The sequence below is a fragment of the Malaclemys terrapin genome, chromosome 6 (genome assembly GCF_027887155.1).
Source record: "Malaclemys terrapin pileata isolate rMalTer1 chromosome 6, rMalTer1.hap1, whole genome shotgun sequence".
Lineage (NCBI taxonomy): Eukaryota > Metazoa > Chordata > Testudines > Emydidae > Malaclemys > Malaclemys terrapin.
Window position 1 is genome coordinate 79,394,866 of NC_071510.1, and position 11,573 is coordinate 79,406,438.

Below are 11,573 nucleotides of genomic sequence, written 5' to 3' on the forward strand. Positions count from 1 at the left end.
TTTAAATGACTAGTCACATACATGATTTTTCTATATATTTACATTTTTGAAAGAGCATTCTAGAATCAGACATGCACTTTCCTGAAGAGAGATTTTCATGCTTAACTTTTAATCTTGCATGAACTTGATGGCAAGTGGGCGATAAAGTATATGCCATGTCTTCTTCTGATTGGCAGCATTACCTGTCAGTTTCTCAGGATCACTAGAAAATCAGAAGTGTACCTCCCAATGATGTGCAAGAAAGACCTGTAAAGTCAGGGAAACTGGGCCAATGTCATAGGATACCTACAAGTGCACATGGTCAATTTCTGACAAGTCAGAATACTGAATTCATAAACTAAACATTTTTCAAAGCTGCCCTGGAACTCTGCCTGACAGGCTGCTGGAAAGCCTAGTGGGCTGCTGCAGCATGAAACGCTAGCTCCCCTGGGTATACTGATAGAGCCTAAAAACACTGGCTCATCCAGCTCCTGTGCAAGGGACCTTTAAGATGCAGGCTCTATTGCCTTTCAGAGAACTTAGGAATTTGGTTTTGCTCCATGTTGGAACAAACTCAAAATTCTGGAAGAGCAGTACCTTTTTTTGCATACTTAAAGATAACTTATCAGTCTGTAATGTCACCATTGATGCACCATACCCTTGTTGAAAAGCAGCAGCACTAAGTGGCCTTTAAGGGTTCAGATACTTATCAACTCAGGTGTACCATGAAACCTGGTTTATTTTAAAAAGAGCCCATGGAGAAATTTGGCAATAGAAAATGGAACATCATGAAATAACTTTTTGAAGGGGGAAACCTTACCCTCCCTTTCAGTTATGGAGCACATAGCTCAGGCCTTTAACTAAAGTCAGGGCAAATATTTATAAATACAGCAGTGCTACAGCTGCTTCAGTGCAAACCCTGAGCATAGACAAAGTAAACCAATGACATGCTGTTCAGGATACCTAGAACTGTCAGCCTCTCTACCTCTCCAAATTTCATGGGGTACTCTTAGGGTCACAACACCTTGTCTTGCTTTCAGGTAGAGGTAAGCTGTACTGGTCCACATAGAAGAGCTTTGTCTACAAGAAGTCTGCATGGATTCCTTTTTGGAGGCTGAAGCCAAGCTATAGTGCTTTGAACTATGGGGAGGCCAAAGTGTAGCTGACACGTACCAGGACTAGCCTATTTTTGTGAAGTCAAATTGGCACAACTACAGGGCACACTATACTTTAGACCTCCTTTGTCCCTCTCAAGTGTACCATTCAGATGATAGGCCTAGCTCCCTTTACCTCATAGGAGAGGAAGGAGGTGAAAGTCATGCCATTCAACATATCTGGCACCTGTAAGACCTTTTCCTCCTATGACCAGCAGCTGATGAATGCTTTAAGATATTAAAGTCACTAATTCACTCAAAAATACATAACAATCAGACAAGGGTTAAAGCAAAGGCATATACATACATTTCCCCTTACCTAAACCTTTCTGACAAACTAAGTATCATTCAGCTGTTACCTCCATCTCTGGGCTAGGAAAAGCATATTGCTCTCATTCACTCTCTCCTGTGTATTAGAAAACATAATCCCAACTATCAATACAACATGACAAGGTCTAAATTAGCTGTTACTACTCAAGAAAGATCTTGAAGTCTTTGGATAGTACTCTGAAAAAATCTGCTCAATGCTAATGAGACAAAATATAATGCCTCTATATCGGGTGGGCAATAATTTTTGTGCGTGGGGGGCACTCCATGAATTTTGGTAAGTTGTCACAGGCCACACATTTCTACTATATTCATGGAGGTGGTGTGGGGTCTAGGAGGGAGTTTGGTGCAGGAGGGGGGTCTGAGCTGGGGTGCAGGGTCTGGGAGGGGATTCTGACCTGGGGCAGAGGGTTGGAGTGTGGGAGGGGGTGTAGGCTCTGGCCAGGAGGCGCTTACCACAGGCGGCTACTGGCTGGCAGCATGCTCAGGCAGGCTGCCTGCATGCCGTGGCCCCATGCCGCTTCTGGAAGTGGCCAGCTGCTGGCACCATGGCACATCTCTGCATGCCCCTAGGAGGGGATGGGGGCAGCAGGTCTCCGTGCACTGCCCTCCCCTGCAAGCACCGCTCCTGTGAGGACAGTGCTGGGGGCAGCGCGCAGAGACATGCCAGTAGCAGCCAGTGCTGGAGGCAGCAGCGTGAAGCCACAGCAGGCAAGCAGCCTGCCTGAGCACCCAGCTATGCCGTCGGACTTTTAGCAGCCCAGAGATCGCGAGGGGGCAGCCAGAGACCCAAGCAGACCAGACAGAAATGTTAGATGGGTCGGATCTGGTCCGCTGGCTGTATTTTGCCCACTCTTGCTCTATATGAATCCATGGTACACCCACATCTTGAATACTGTGTGCAGTTCTGGTTGCCCCATGTCAAAAAGGATACATTAGAATTGCAAAGAGTACAGAGAAGGGCAATAAAGAAAGATTAGGGGTATGGAATAGCTTCCGTATGAGGTGAGATTAAAAAGACTGACTGGGATTGTTCATCTTAGAAAAGAGATGAACAAAGGGAGATATGATAGAAGTCTATAAAATCATGAATGGTGTGAAGAAAGTGAATAAAGAAGTGTTATTTACTTCTTCACATAACACGAGAATCACCCAAAGCAGTTAACAGGCAGCAGGTTTAAAACAAATAAGGATGTTCTTCACACAACACATGGTCAACCTGTGGAACTCATTGCAGAGATGTTGTGAAAGACAAAAGTATAACTGGGTTCAAAAAGAATTAGATAAGTTCATGGAGGATAGGTCCATTAATGACTATTAGCCAAGACTCGGGGACACAACCCCATGTTCTTGGAGTCCCTAAAGCTTTGACTGCCAGATGTGACTAGGTGACGGATGGATCACTTGATAAACTGCCCTGTTGTGTTCATTTCCTCTGAAGCATTTGGCACTGGACACGGTGAGAAGACAGGGTACTGGGCTAGATGGACCATCAGTCTGACTCAGTATGGCCATTCTTATGTTCGAACAGGTAAACTAAGGTGAACCTGGTTAATAAAAACCCAACTCCCTTATTCTCTGCACAAGTAAAAAGACTCTATTAAGGCCCATTGCAACACACTGCAATCTGTTTGGAGTTGTAGGTTCTTATGGCAGATGACTTCTAAAATAGACCACTAGCTACCTGTGAAGACACCAAATCCATGTCTATGGATTTCCACCCTGTCAGAATCTAGACTGTTATCCAGCTCTTTCCCCTTTACATCCTTCACTAACTCCTCCCTCAACTATCCATCTGTCTCCCTTTCCTGTTGTTACCTCAAAAATCGGTAACAGATAAGTAAGACTAAGGTTCGGACCCAGATTAATATCTCTATTACTTTTAAAACCCATAAGGTAAGTAAAAACAATCCAGTGTAAAGATAGATTTACTAAGATTTATTAAAATTAAACAAATTAACAAAGGCAACAGAATAATAGCTCAGAGGTTTGACCCCAAAAGGGCATAAAGACCGGCTCCCTTCTACCCTTGGCAAGCTATGGGAACTCCTTTACTTGCAGGAAATGACTTTCACTGGCAACTCAGATGGAAAGGCAGACAGCTGGTTGTGACTGCAGACTACTACAATTTCTGGATTCCGGACCTGTAACTGCCTTAGATAGGATGACAGGAGGGACACGGACTGAAGCTGGATCAGGATACCCCACGATGGTCTTCAGGTAGGTAGCTTGTGAAGAATCTGCCTGTCAATGGGTGCACATAAGTACTAGGGAAGGGCTGCCTCTGTGGTGGACAGCTCCTGATGCTGAACGTGTTGGCCTTAAATAGACTTGGGCACGTGACCTTTTCCCGCACTTTACTTAAAAGACCTAACCAAAAGGACGCACAAAATGGAGTCCAAACAACAACTTAACTATGACCGTTGACCCATAAGTTTCACAAAACAGTACATAAGCAGCACAGTATATAAATCAGAAAAATACATAAATTCTAATAAACTCCACATTTCCCCTTGACGGTAAGAAGAGATACACCCTCTTTGCCATCACAACCCAACCACTCTGATTTCATACATAATGATATTTATACCAACTTAAATGGAACAATGAATTTGATGGATTTCACTCGTTTCTTAATCCAGACAGTTAAACATACCAGATATGTAATAATGACCATTTGAACAATCAAAATCACTACAAAAACAGGGTGCAATAATATATGCCACACTTCGTTATAATCCGCAGACCCTCCAAATAAGTTTTCCCCACCAGTGATTTGATGCAGTATCACTCTGAATTCTTTTAAGAACTCCTTTGATTTGGTCTGAGGCATGATGTAACAGATAACCTCATAAGCATGACCTCTTTTCCTCCCCTTTGAATTTGTCTTAAATGGTATTTCATTTCTGGATGGTGCATAAGATATTTTAAGGCTGATATATTCACTCTTAAGTGAATTGGTTCAAGATGTTCATATAGGATTTAATGTGTCTGTATGGTTTGCAAGGTTACTTTGTGAAGAGTGAAATTCACATCACATCCCACTATGGAGAACATTGAACATAGGACAGATGTTTATGAATGGGTTGTGGGGAATTTTGTGGTAAACAATAACAACAAACTCACTGCACCAACTGCGAATACAAATACAACTGTCATCCACTAACACCATAGTGGAATGATTAAAATCAGACAGATGCATTTTATAATGGCATTTACCCTCCTTCGAATTAAGACACACATGAGAAAGCTCGATGACTTCTGAGCTACATGTATATCTCAGCCCCTTTTTTTTCAATGCATGATTGCAGGTTAACAGTGTGGTATTCGCTATCCTTCTGATGGACCCATTTGCTGAGTTCCATTGGAAGCAATACAGGGTATGTCTACACTACGAAATTAGGTTGATTTTATAGAAGGCAATTTTTAGAAATCGATTTTATACGGTTAATTGTGTATGTCTCCACTAAGCGCATTAAGTCAGCGGAGTGCGTCCCTCACTACCGTGGCTAGCATCGACTTATGGAGCGGTGCACTGTGGGTAGCTATCTCACAGTTCCTGCAGTCTCCACTGCCCATTGGAATTCTGGGTTAAACTCCCAATGCCTGATGGGTCAAAAACATTGTTGTGGGTGGTTTTGGGTACATGTTGTCAGTCGCCCCTCCCTCTGTGAAAGCAACGGCAGACAATTGTTTCGCGCCTTTTTTCCTGAGTTACCCGTGCATACGCCATACCACAGCAAGCATGGAGTCCGCTCAGCTCACAGTCACCACTGCTGTTGTGGGCAAGTCTACTGTGGGGGCTGCTGTGATCCAAGTAGCCAATGCAACCACTGACGTTCTGTTATCAAGGGTAGTGACTCTGGGAAATGTGCGGGCCTTTTTAGATTTTAGGTGCATCATATTCCTGTCCTTTGTCACTGGTGAAGAAGTTTTGCAGCTGTACATTCCAGTCCCAGCAGCGCTGTAACACCCCATAGCACTTCTGTGGTTGACGCATGTAACAGCTCCAGGGCTCTTGCTCTTTTGCTTTGGCCGAGGTACCTTGCCCTACCAGGACCTCCAAGCATTCGACACAGAAGCACCTGCAGCAGCTGGCATTGCTACACAGCAGCAGCTCCTTGCCTTCGCAGCAGACGGTGCAGTGGGACAGGTACCCGTCCTCGTCGTACATGTAGAAAAGCTCCAGGAATCGATCCCTGCAAGTCTGGCAAAGGCCCCCCTCAAACAGCGGGTGGAAAGTAGCTGGGTTTTTTCTCCCGCATGATAAACAACTGTCTTCAAGGCTCCTGTTGTTGTTTGTGACTTCGGAAACCACCCGCTTCTTGCTGTTGTTGCAGAAGTTAGTCTTTAGCTGCTTGGCCGGGGGTTCTGGAAACGTCTTCCCTGCCCGGCTCCTAGCAACCTCCAGGACATGGTGTACGGCTCGTTGATAGGAGACCAGCTTATTAAACATGGGGTGGTTGAAATGCTGCCTAAAAGCCATCAGACCTACCAGCTTGTCTGCTGAAACTTCGGAGAACTTCCCGTCCCCAAACCATTACACCCAGCGCATTCCGGAGATTGCCTGACATTTGGACGTGACTCTGTAGGAGACTATGATTGCAGGCCACCAGGAGAAGCCCTTGATCTTCCCCCACATGAACTCCCCAATTCCAAAATCTTTCCCATCCTGGTATTCCATCACGTCCCCTGCAACTCTGCTCTCCTGCTAGCCAGCGACGAACTCGGAGGATCTGTTCTGGTCCTCCTGGGTGCTGCTGGCAGACATGGTACTGCTGCTCTGGGAGGCCTCCTTGGAATTCTCCTCAGTGAGGTCAATCAGGGCGCCTGGACAGACATGGCCATCCTCCTCTTAAGAGCACCGAATGGGAGCCAGAGACTCCAGGTCATTCTCTCCTTTAAGTTTCATCTCATGGAGATTCAGTCCTGCCTGGAATATCACGCAAGCTGGAGGCTTCTGCCTCAGGCTGCCCTCTCAGTCAGCAGCACCGCGCGGTCGCGCCTACCCCTTGCTCCCATGGCTCATGAAGCCTGGGCAGTAGTAAGGAGCAGTTCAACTATAGGCTGAGCAAGTGCAGAATAGTGGTAGAATGTGCCTTTGGATGTTTAAAAGCTCGCTGGCGCTGTTTGCTGACTAGGTCAGACCTCAGCGCAACCAACATTCCCATTGTTATTGTTGCTTGCTGTGTGCTCCATAATATCTGTGAGAGTAAGGGGGAGACGTTTATAGCGGGTGGGAGGTTGAGCAAATCGCCTGGCATCTGATTTTGAGCAGCCAGACACCAGGGCGATTAGAAGAGCACAGCAAGGTGCGCTGCGCATCAGAGAGGCTTTGAAAACCAGTTTTATGACTGGCCAGGCTTCGGTGTGACAGTTGTGTGTGTTTCTCCTTAATGCAAACCTGCCCCCTTTGTTTATTTTAATTCCCTGTAAGCCAACCACCCTCCCTCCTTCAAAATAAAGTAACTATTGTTTTGAAACCATGCATTCTTTCTTTATTAATTAAAAAAAAAAAAGATAACAGACAAGGTAGCCCGGGTGGGGTGGGGGATGAGGGAAGGACAAGGTCACATTGCTTATTGTAGCCACACTAAAAATCAAACTGTTTGAATGACTGCCTTCTGTGGCTTGGGCCATCCTCTGCAGTGGAGTGGCTGGGTGCCCAGAGCCTCTTCCCCCTCCCCCCCCCGTGTTCTTGGGCATCTGGGTGAGGAGGATATGGAACATGGGAAGGAGGGCATGTGGTTATACAGTGGATGCAGCGGGGGTCTGTGCTCTTGTTGGCTTTCCTGCAGCTCCAACAGATGTGTCATCATGTCTGTTTGCTCCCCCATCGCGTCCTGCCTCCGTTCTTCGTGCTCACTTAATTCTTTCCTGGCCTCTACCACTGAATGCCTCCAGGCATTAAGCTGTACCCTATCAGTGAGGGAGGACTGCATGAGCTCGGAAAACATGTCATCGCAAATGCATTTTTTTCGCCTTCTAATCTGTGATGACCTCAGGGACGGAGATGATAGGGGGAGCATAGAAACATTTGCACCTGGGGGGAGATAAAAAGGGAGAATAAAATTTAAGATGATGCATTTCTGAGAACAAAAGGGAGACTCTTTCACAGAGAATCAAGCAATTCACAGCAGACAGCACATGTGCTTTAGGTACTAGGTCGCATTTTGCCTTTTATATTGAGCGCCTGCCGGTATGGTGACACAACACACACGGCTGGGCAACATAATTCTCCTCCCCCCCCCCCCCCCCGCCGTGTGGCTATTCTCTAGGATGATCCCTTTTAGCCAAGCGCAAACAGCCCAGCATGAACGGGGTCCTTTTACTGTTCCCTTACAAAAATTCCCCTATTTCAACCAGGTGACCATGAATGATATCACTCTACTGAGGCGAACACAGAATGATATAGACCAAATGTTGCTTGAATGCAACCAAAACCCAGGACCATTCGCTGCCATGCTTTGTGCTGCAATGATTCCAGAATAATTGCTACTGGCTTGGCGTGGTAAAGTGTCCTACCGTGGAGGACGAAATAAGGCAGCTCTCCCCAGAAACCTTCTGCAAAGGCTTTCAGAGTACATCCAGGAGAGCTTCATGGAGGATTCCCGCTCCATCCCCAGACATGTGAACAGACTTTTCCAGTAGCTGTACTGGCCACGAATGCATCCCAATTCTTCAGGGCAAATCGAACATTAAACACTATTGCTTTTAAACCCTGTAGTGTAGTTACAAATGTGCACTCACCAGAGGTGCCTTCTCTGGCTTCAGGGTCGGGGATCCTGCCTTGGGAGGGTATTGGCTCCAAGGTGATGAAAAGGTCCTGGCTGCCAGGGAGAATGATTCACAGCTTGCTTGCTGTGCATTCTCCTCCTCCTCATCCACAAAATCCTCCTCCCTCTTGTGTGAGACTCCCTCCTTGCAGGTGTCTACAGACAGTGGTAGGATAGTGGTAGGGTCCCCCCTCTAGAATGCCATGCAGCTGATCACAGAAGCGGCATGTATGGAGCTCTGACCGGGAGCGACTGTTTGCCTCCTTTGTCTTTTGGTAGGCTTGCCTTAGCTCCTTAACTTTCACGTGGCACTGGTGTGTGTCCCTGTTGTAGCCTCTGTCCAACATGCCCTGTGAGATTTTGGCAAATATATTTACATTTCTTCTTTTTGATTGGAGTTCGGCCTGCACAGATGCTTCTCCCCATAGAGCAATCAGATCCAGTGTCTCCCTTTCACTCCATGCTGGAGCTCATTTGCGATTCTGGGGGGACTGCATGGGTCACATGTGCTGCTGAGTGCTGCGGAGTTTGCCACACTGACCAAACAGGAAATGAAATTCAAAAGTTCCTGGGGTTTTTCCTGTGTACCTGGCTAGTGCATCGGAGTTCAAAGTGCTGTCCAGAGTGGTCACAATGGAGCACTCTGGGATAGGTTCTGGAGGCCAATACCATTGATTTGTGTCCACACTACCCCAAATTCGACCCAGCAAGGTCGATTTTAGCGTTACTCCCCTCATCAGGGAGGAGTACAAAAGTCGATTTTAAGAGCTCTTTAGGTTGACGGAACGGGGTTGGTTGTGTGGACACAGCCATTTTTAAATTGACCTAACGCAACTAAATTCGACCTCACCCTTTAGTGTAGACCAGAAAGATGCAATTTCGTGTCCCAAAGCCCCTATCTTACTTGCCAGGACCTGGTCGTTGATGGTGTTAAGGATGCCCACCCCTCCTACAATCTTGGCTAGGGTATCTCTTATTTCTTTCAGGGGGAGTGTTTCGGGGTATTACTCCATGTATCCATGCATCCCATCCTGCTATCAAGGGTGCAGTGTATGAAAAATATTGCCAATTAACTAAAGACATGGAAATTTGGAGAGGCATTACTTTTTTCAATGAATACACTGGGTTTATAATCAACAGCCTTTTTACATCATGCTTAACAATCACAGGACTGATGGGGTTTGCATATGGTTTAGGAATCATCAGGACCTCAGCACTCTTTCTAACCCCAAACTGTTTGCACACCAGACACATGTATCATTCAATTTTACATACACAGTCACATTTCTAACACATTTAACAAGAAAAGTTATGTTCTTTTGGTGAACACAGAACACATTCGTAGCACTGCTATCAGAGGTAGAGCATGATTTAGTACAGTTAAAACATTTAATATTTATCTGATAGTGGGATGACGGGGTATATAGATGCGCTTTAACACATCTTTTATAAAGGTGTTGGATCCCATGTAGAGCTTTACCCTTAGCTTCCCAGGTTTTGTTTGAGAGGGAATATCAGTTTGGATATGAAAACCTTTGGAAGCTTCCCATAACTCTGGTGTTTTAGAACATTCTTCCAGAAAGGCGTCACCAAATAACCACGCGCATTTGCTAGTAACTTTCCTTATGAATTTAATCTGTCCCTCTTCATCAATTATGGGATCGTGTGTTTTATTGTTCTCAGTAAATGCTACTAATATTTTATTGCTGGTTTCTTCTTTCCAAACCAGATAGCAATAACTCTCTCTCTCTCACACACACACACACACACACACACACACACACAGAAATTGAGTTCCTCAACTCAGGATTAGGAAACTCAAAATCTATTCCCCAAATGGTTCATCCTCCCAGATTGATTCTTGGGTTTTGTTTACATGGCAATACCAGTGCTCATTTTGATTAACAATTAAAGTAATTACAAATTTTTAAAACGTAGAACACAATGCTATATACAACATTTTTCCTAGCAGATTGGTGGTATCCTGAAATAGAGGAAACAGAAACACAGGTTAGCATTCACCGATTAGCTTTAGCTATCGCCTTTCCACTTTTTAAGATGTGTGGAGTGGAACCACTTAAGAATCCTCTTTTTACCATTCTTAATTTCTACCTAATAGGTAGTCAGACTAGCCTTATTGGTGATTACAACGGAACCCACCCAACGAGGACTTAGTGAATGGTACTTTTCTGAAAAGAATCTGTAAAGGACTTTGTCTCCAATCTGCCACTCAATAAATTTCAGGTTTGAATTTAATCTTTTATCTATCTGACAGATATTGTATTTGAATTGGGCAGCAATCTCTCTTTGTGCATCACTGAGGAACTGGAGCAATTGGCTGATGTACTGATCCACCTGTATATGGGGTTGATATTAATCAGGTGGGACCCCTCCTAGCCACCATAACTCCGGGGTTCTTATGAGTCTCCCTGTCATTATCTCATGGGGGATATACCCATGAGATACAACAGATAATCTAACTGCTATGAACACGAAAGGCAACCTTCTGTCCCAATTTTTGCCATAACTCTCAACGATCTTTCTGAGGGCTGTCTTACTAGTCCTGTTCGTATGCTCCACTAGTCCAGAGTTCTGGGGGTGGCCTGCTGCCTAATATTTAGAGCCAAACAAATGTTCTTAACCAGGGCCCCCACAAAATGAGGCCCCTGATCGAAGTCGATAACCTTTGGGAGGCTGAATCTGGAAAACGTTTGCTCTAATAATATGTGTGTGGTGGTTACAGCTGTGTTATTCCTAGCTGGATAGGCTCCCACCCACTTAGAGAATGGATCCACTACGACTAAGCAGTACCAGTTTCCCTGTCCAGAGCGTGGCAAGAGCCAATGTAGTCTATTTGTAGATAGTGCCGTGGTTCCCTGATTGGCTGGTGTAATAGTGGACCCACCCTTCACAGTTCGATGATCTGGATTGTTCTCGGCGCATGGTAGGCAGTTCCAAATGTGCTGTTCTGTAGCCTTAGTCACCTCTGGCCACCATCCGAATATCAGGATCCTTTTAACAGTCTTCTTGACCCCGAAATGTCCCTGTTGATGGGTTAGTACGATCAGTCCCTTTCTGAGGCATTTGGGGATGACTAGAACTGGAATGTTGTCCTTGGCATCATTCTTACTGGCCATGATGAGTTCATTCCCAGTAGGTTCATCACTTCCTCGTCCTGTTTCTGTAGCTCTATTATGTCCAATTGTCTTTGTACTTCTGCGGGTTGTAACTTATATATGATGTCCTTCGATTTCTCCCAGAGTCTCTCAGGACCCATAAGGGCCACTTGTTTTGCTAGGATGTCTACTTTGTTATTTAGCATGGAGATTTCAGCCAT

General features: G+C 45.3%; 1 pseudogene; it reads right to left on the bottom strand.

Annotated features, from left to right (window-relative positions):
* Nucleotides 1-5,246: 5,246 nt before the first annotated feature.
* LOC128838802 (DNA (cytosine-5)-methyltransferase 3B-like) lies at nucleotides 5,247-11,573 on the bottom strand (annotated as a pseudogene).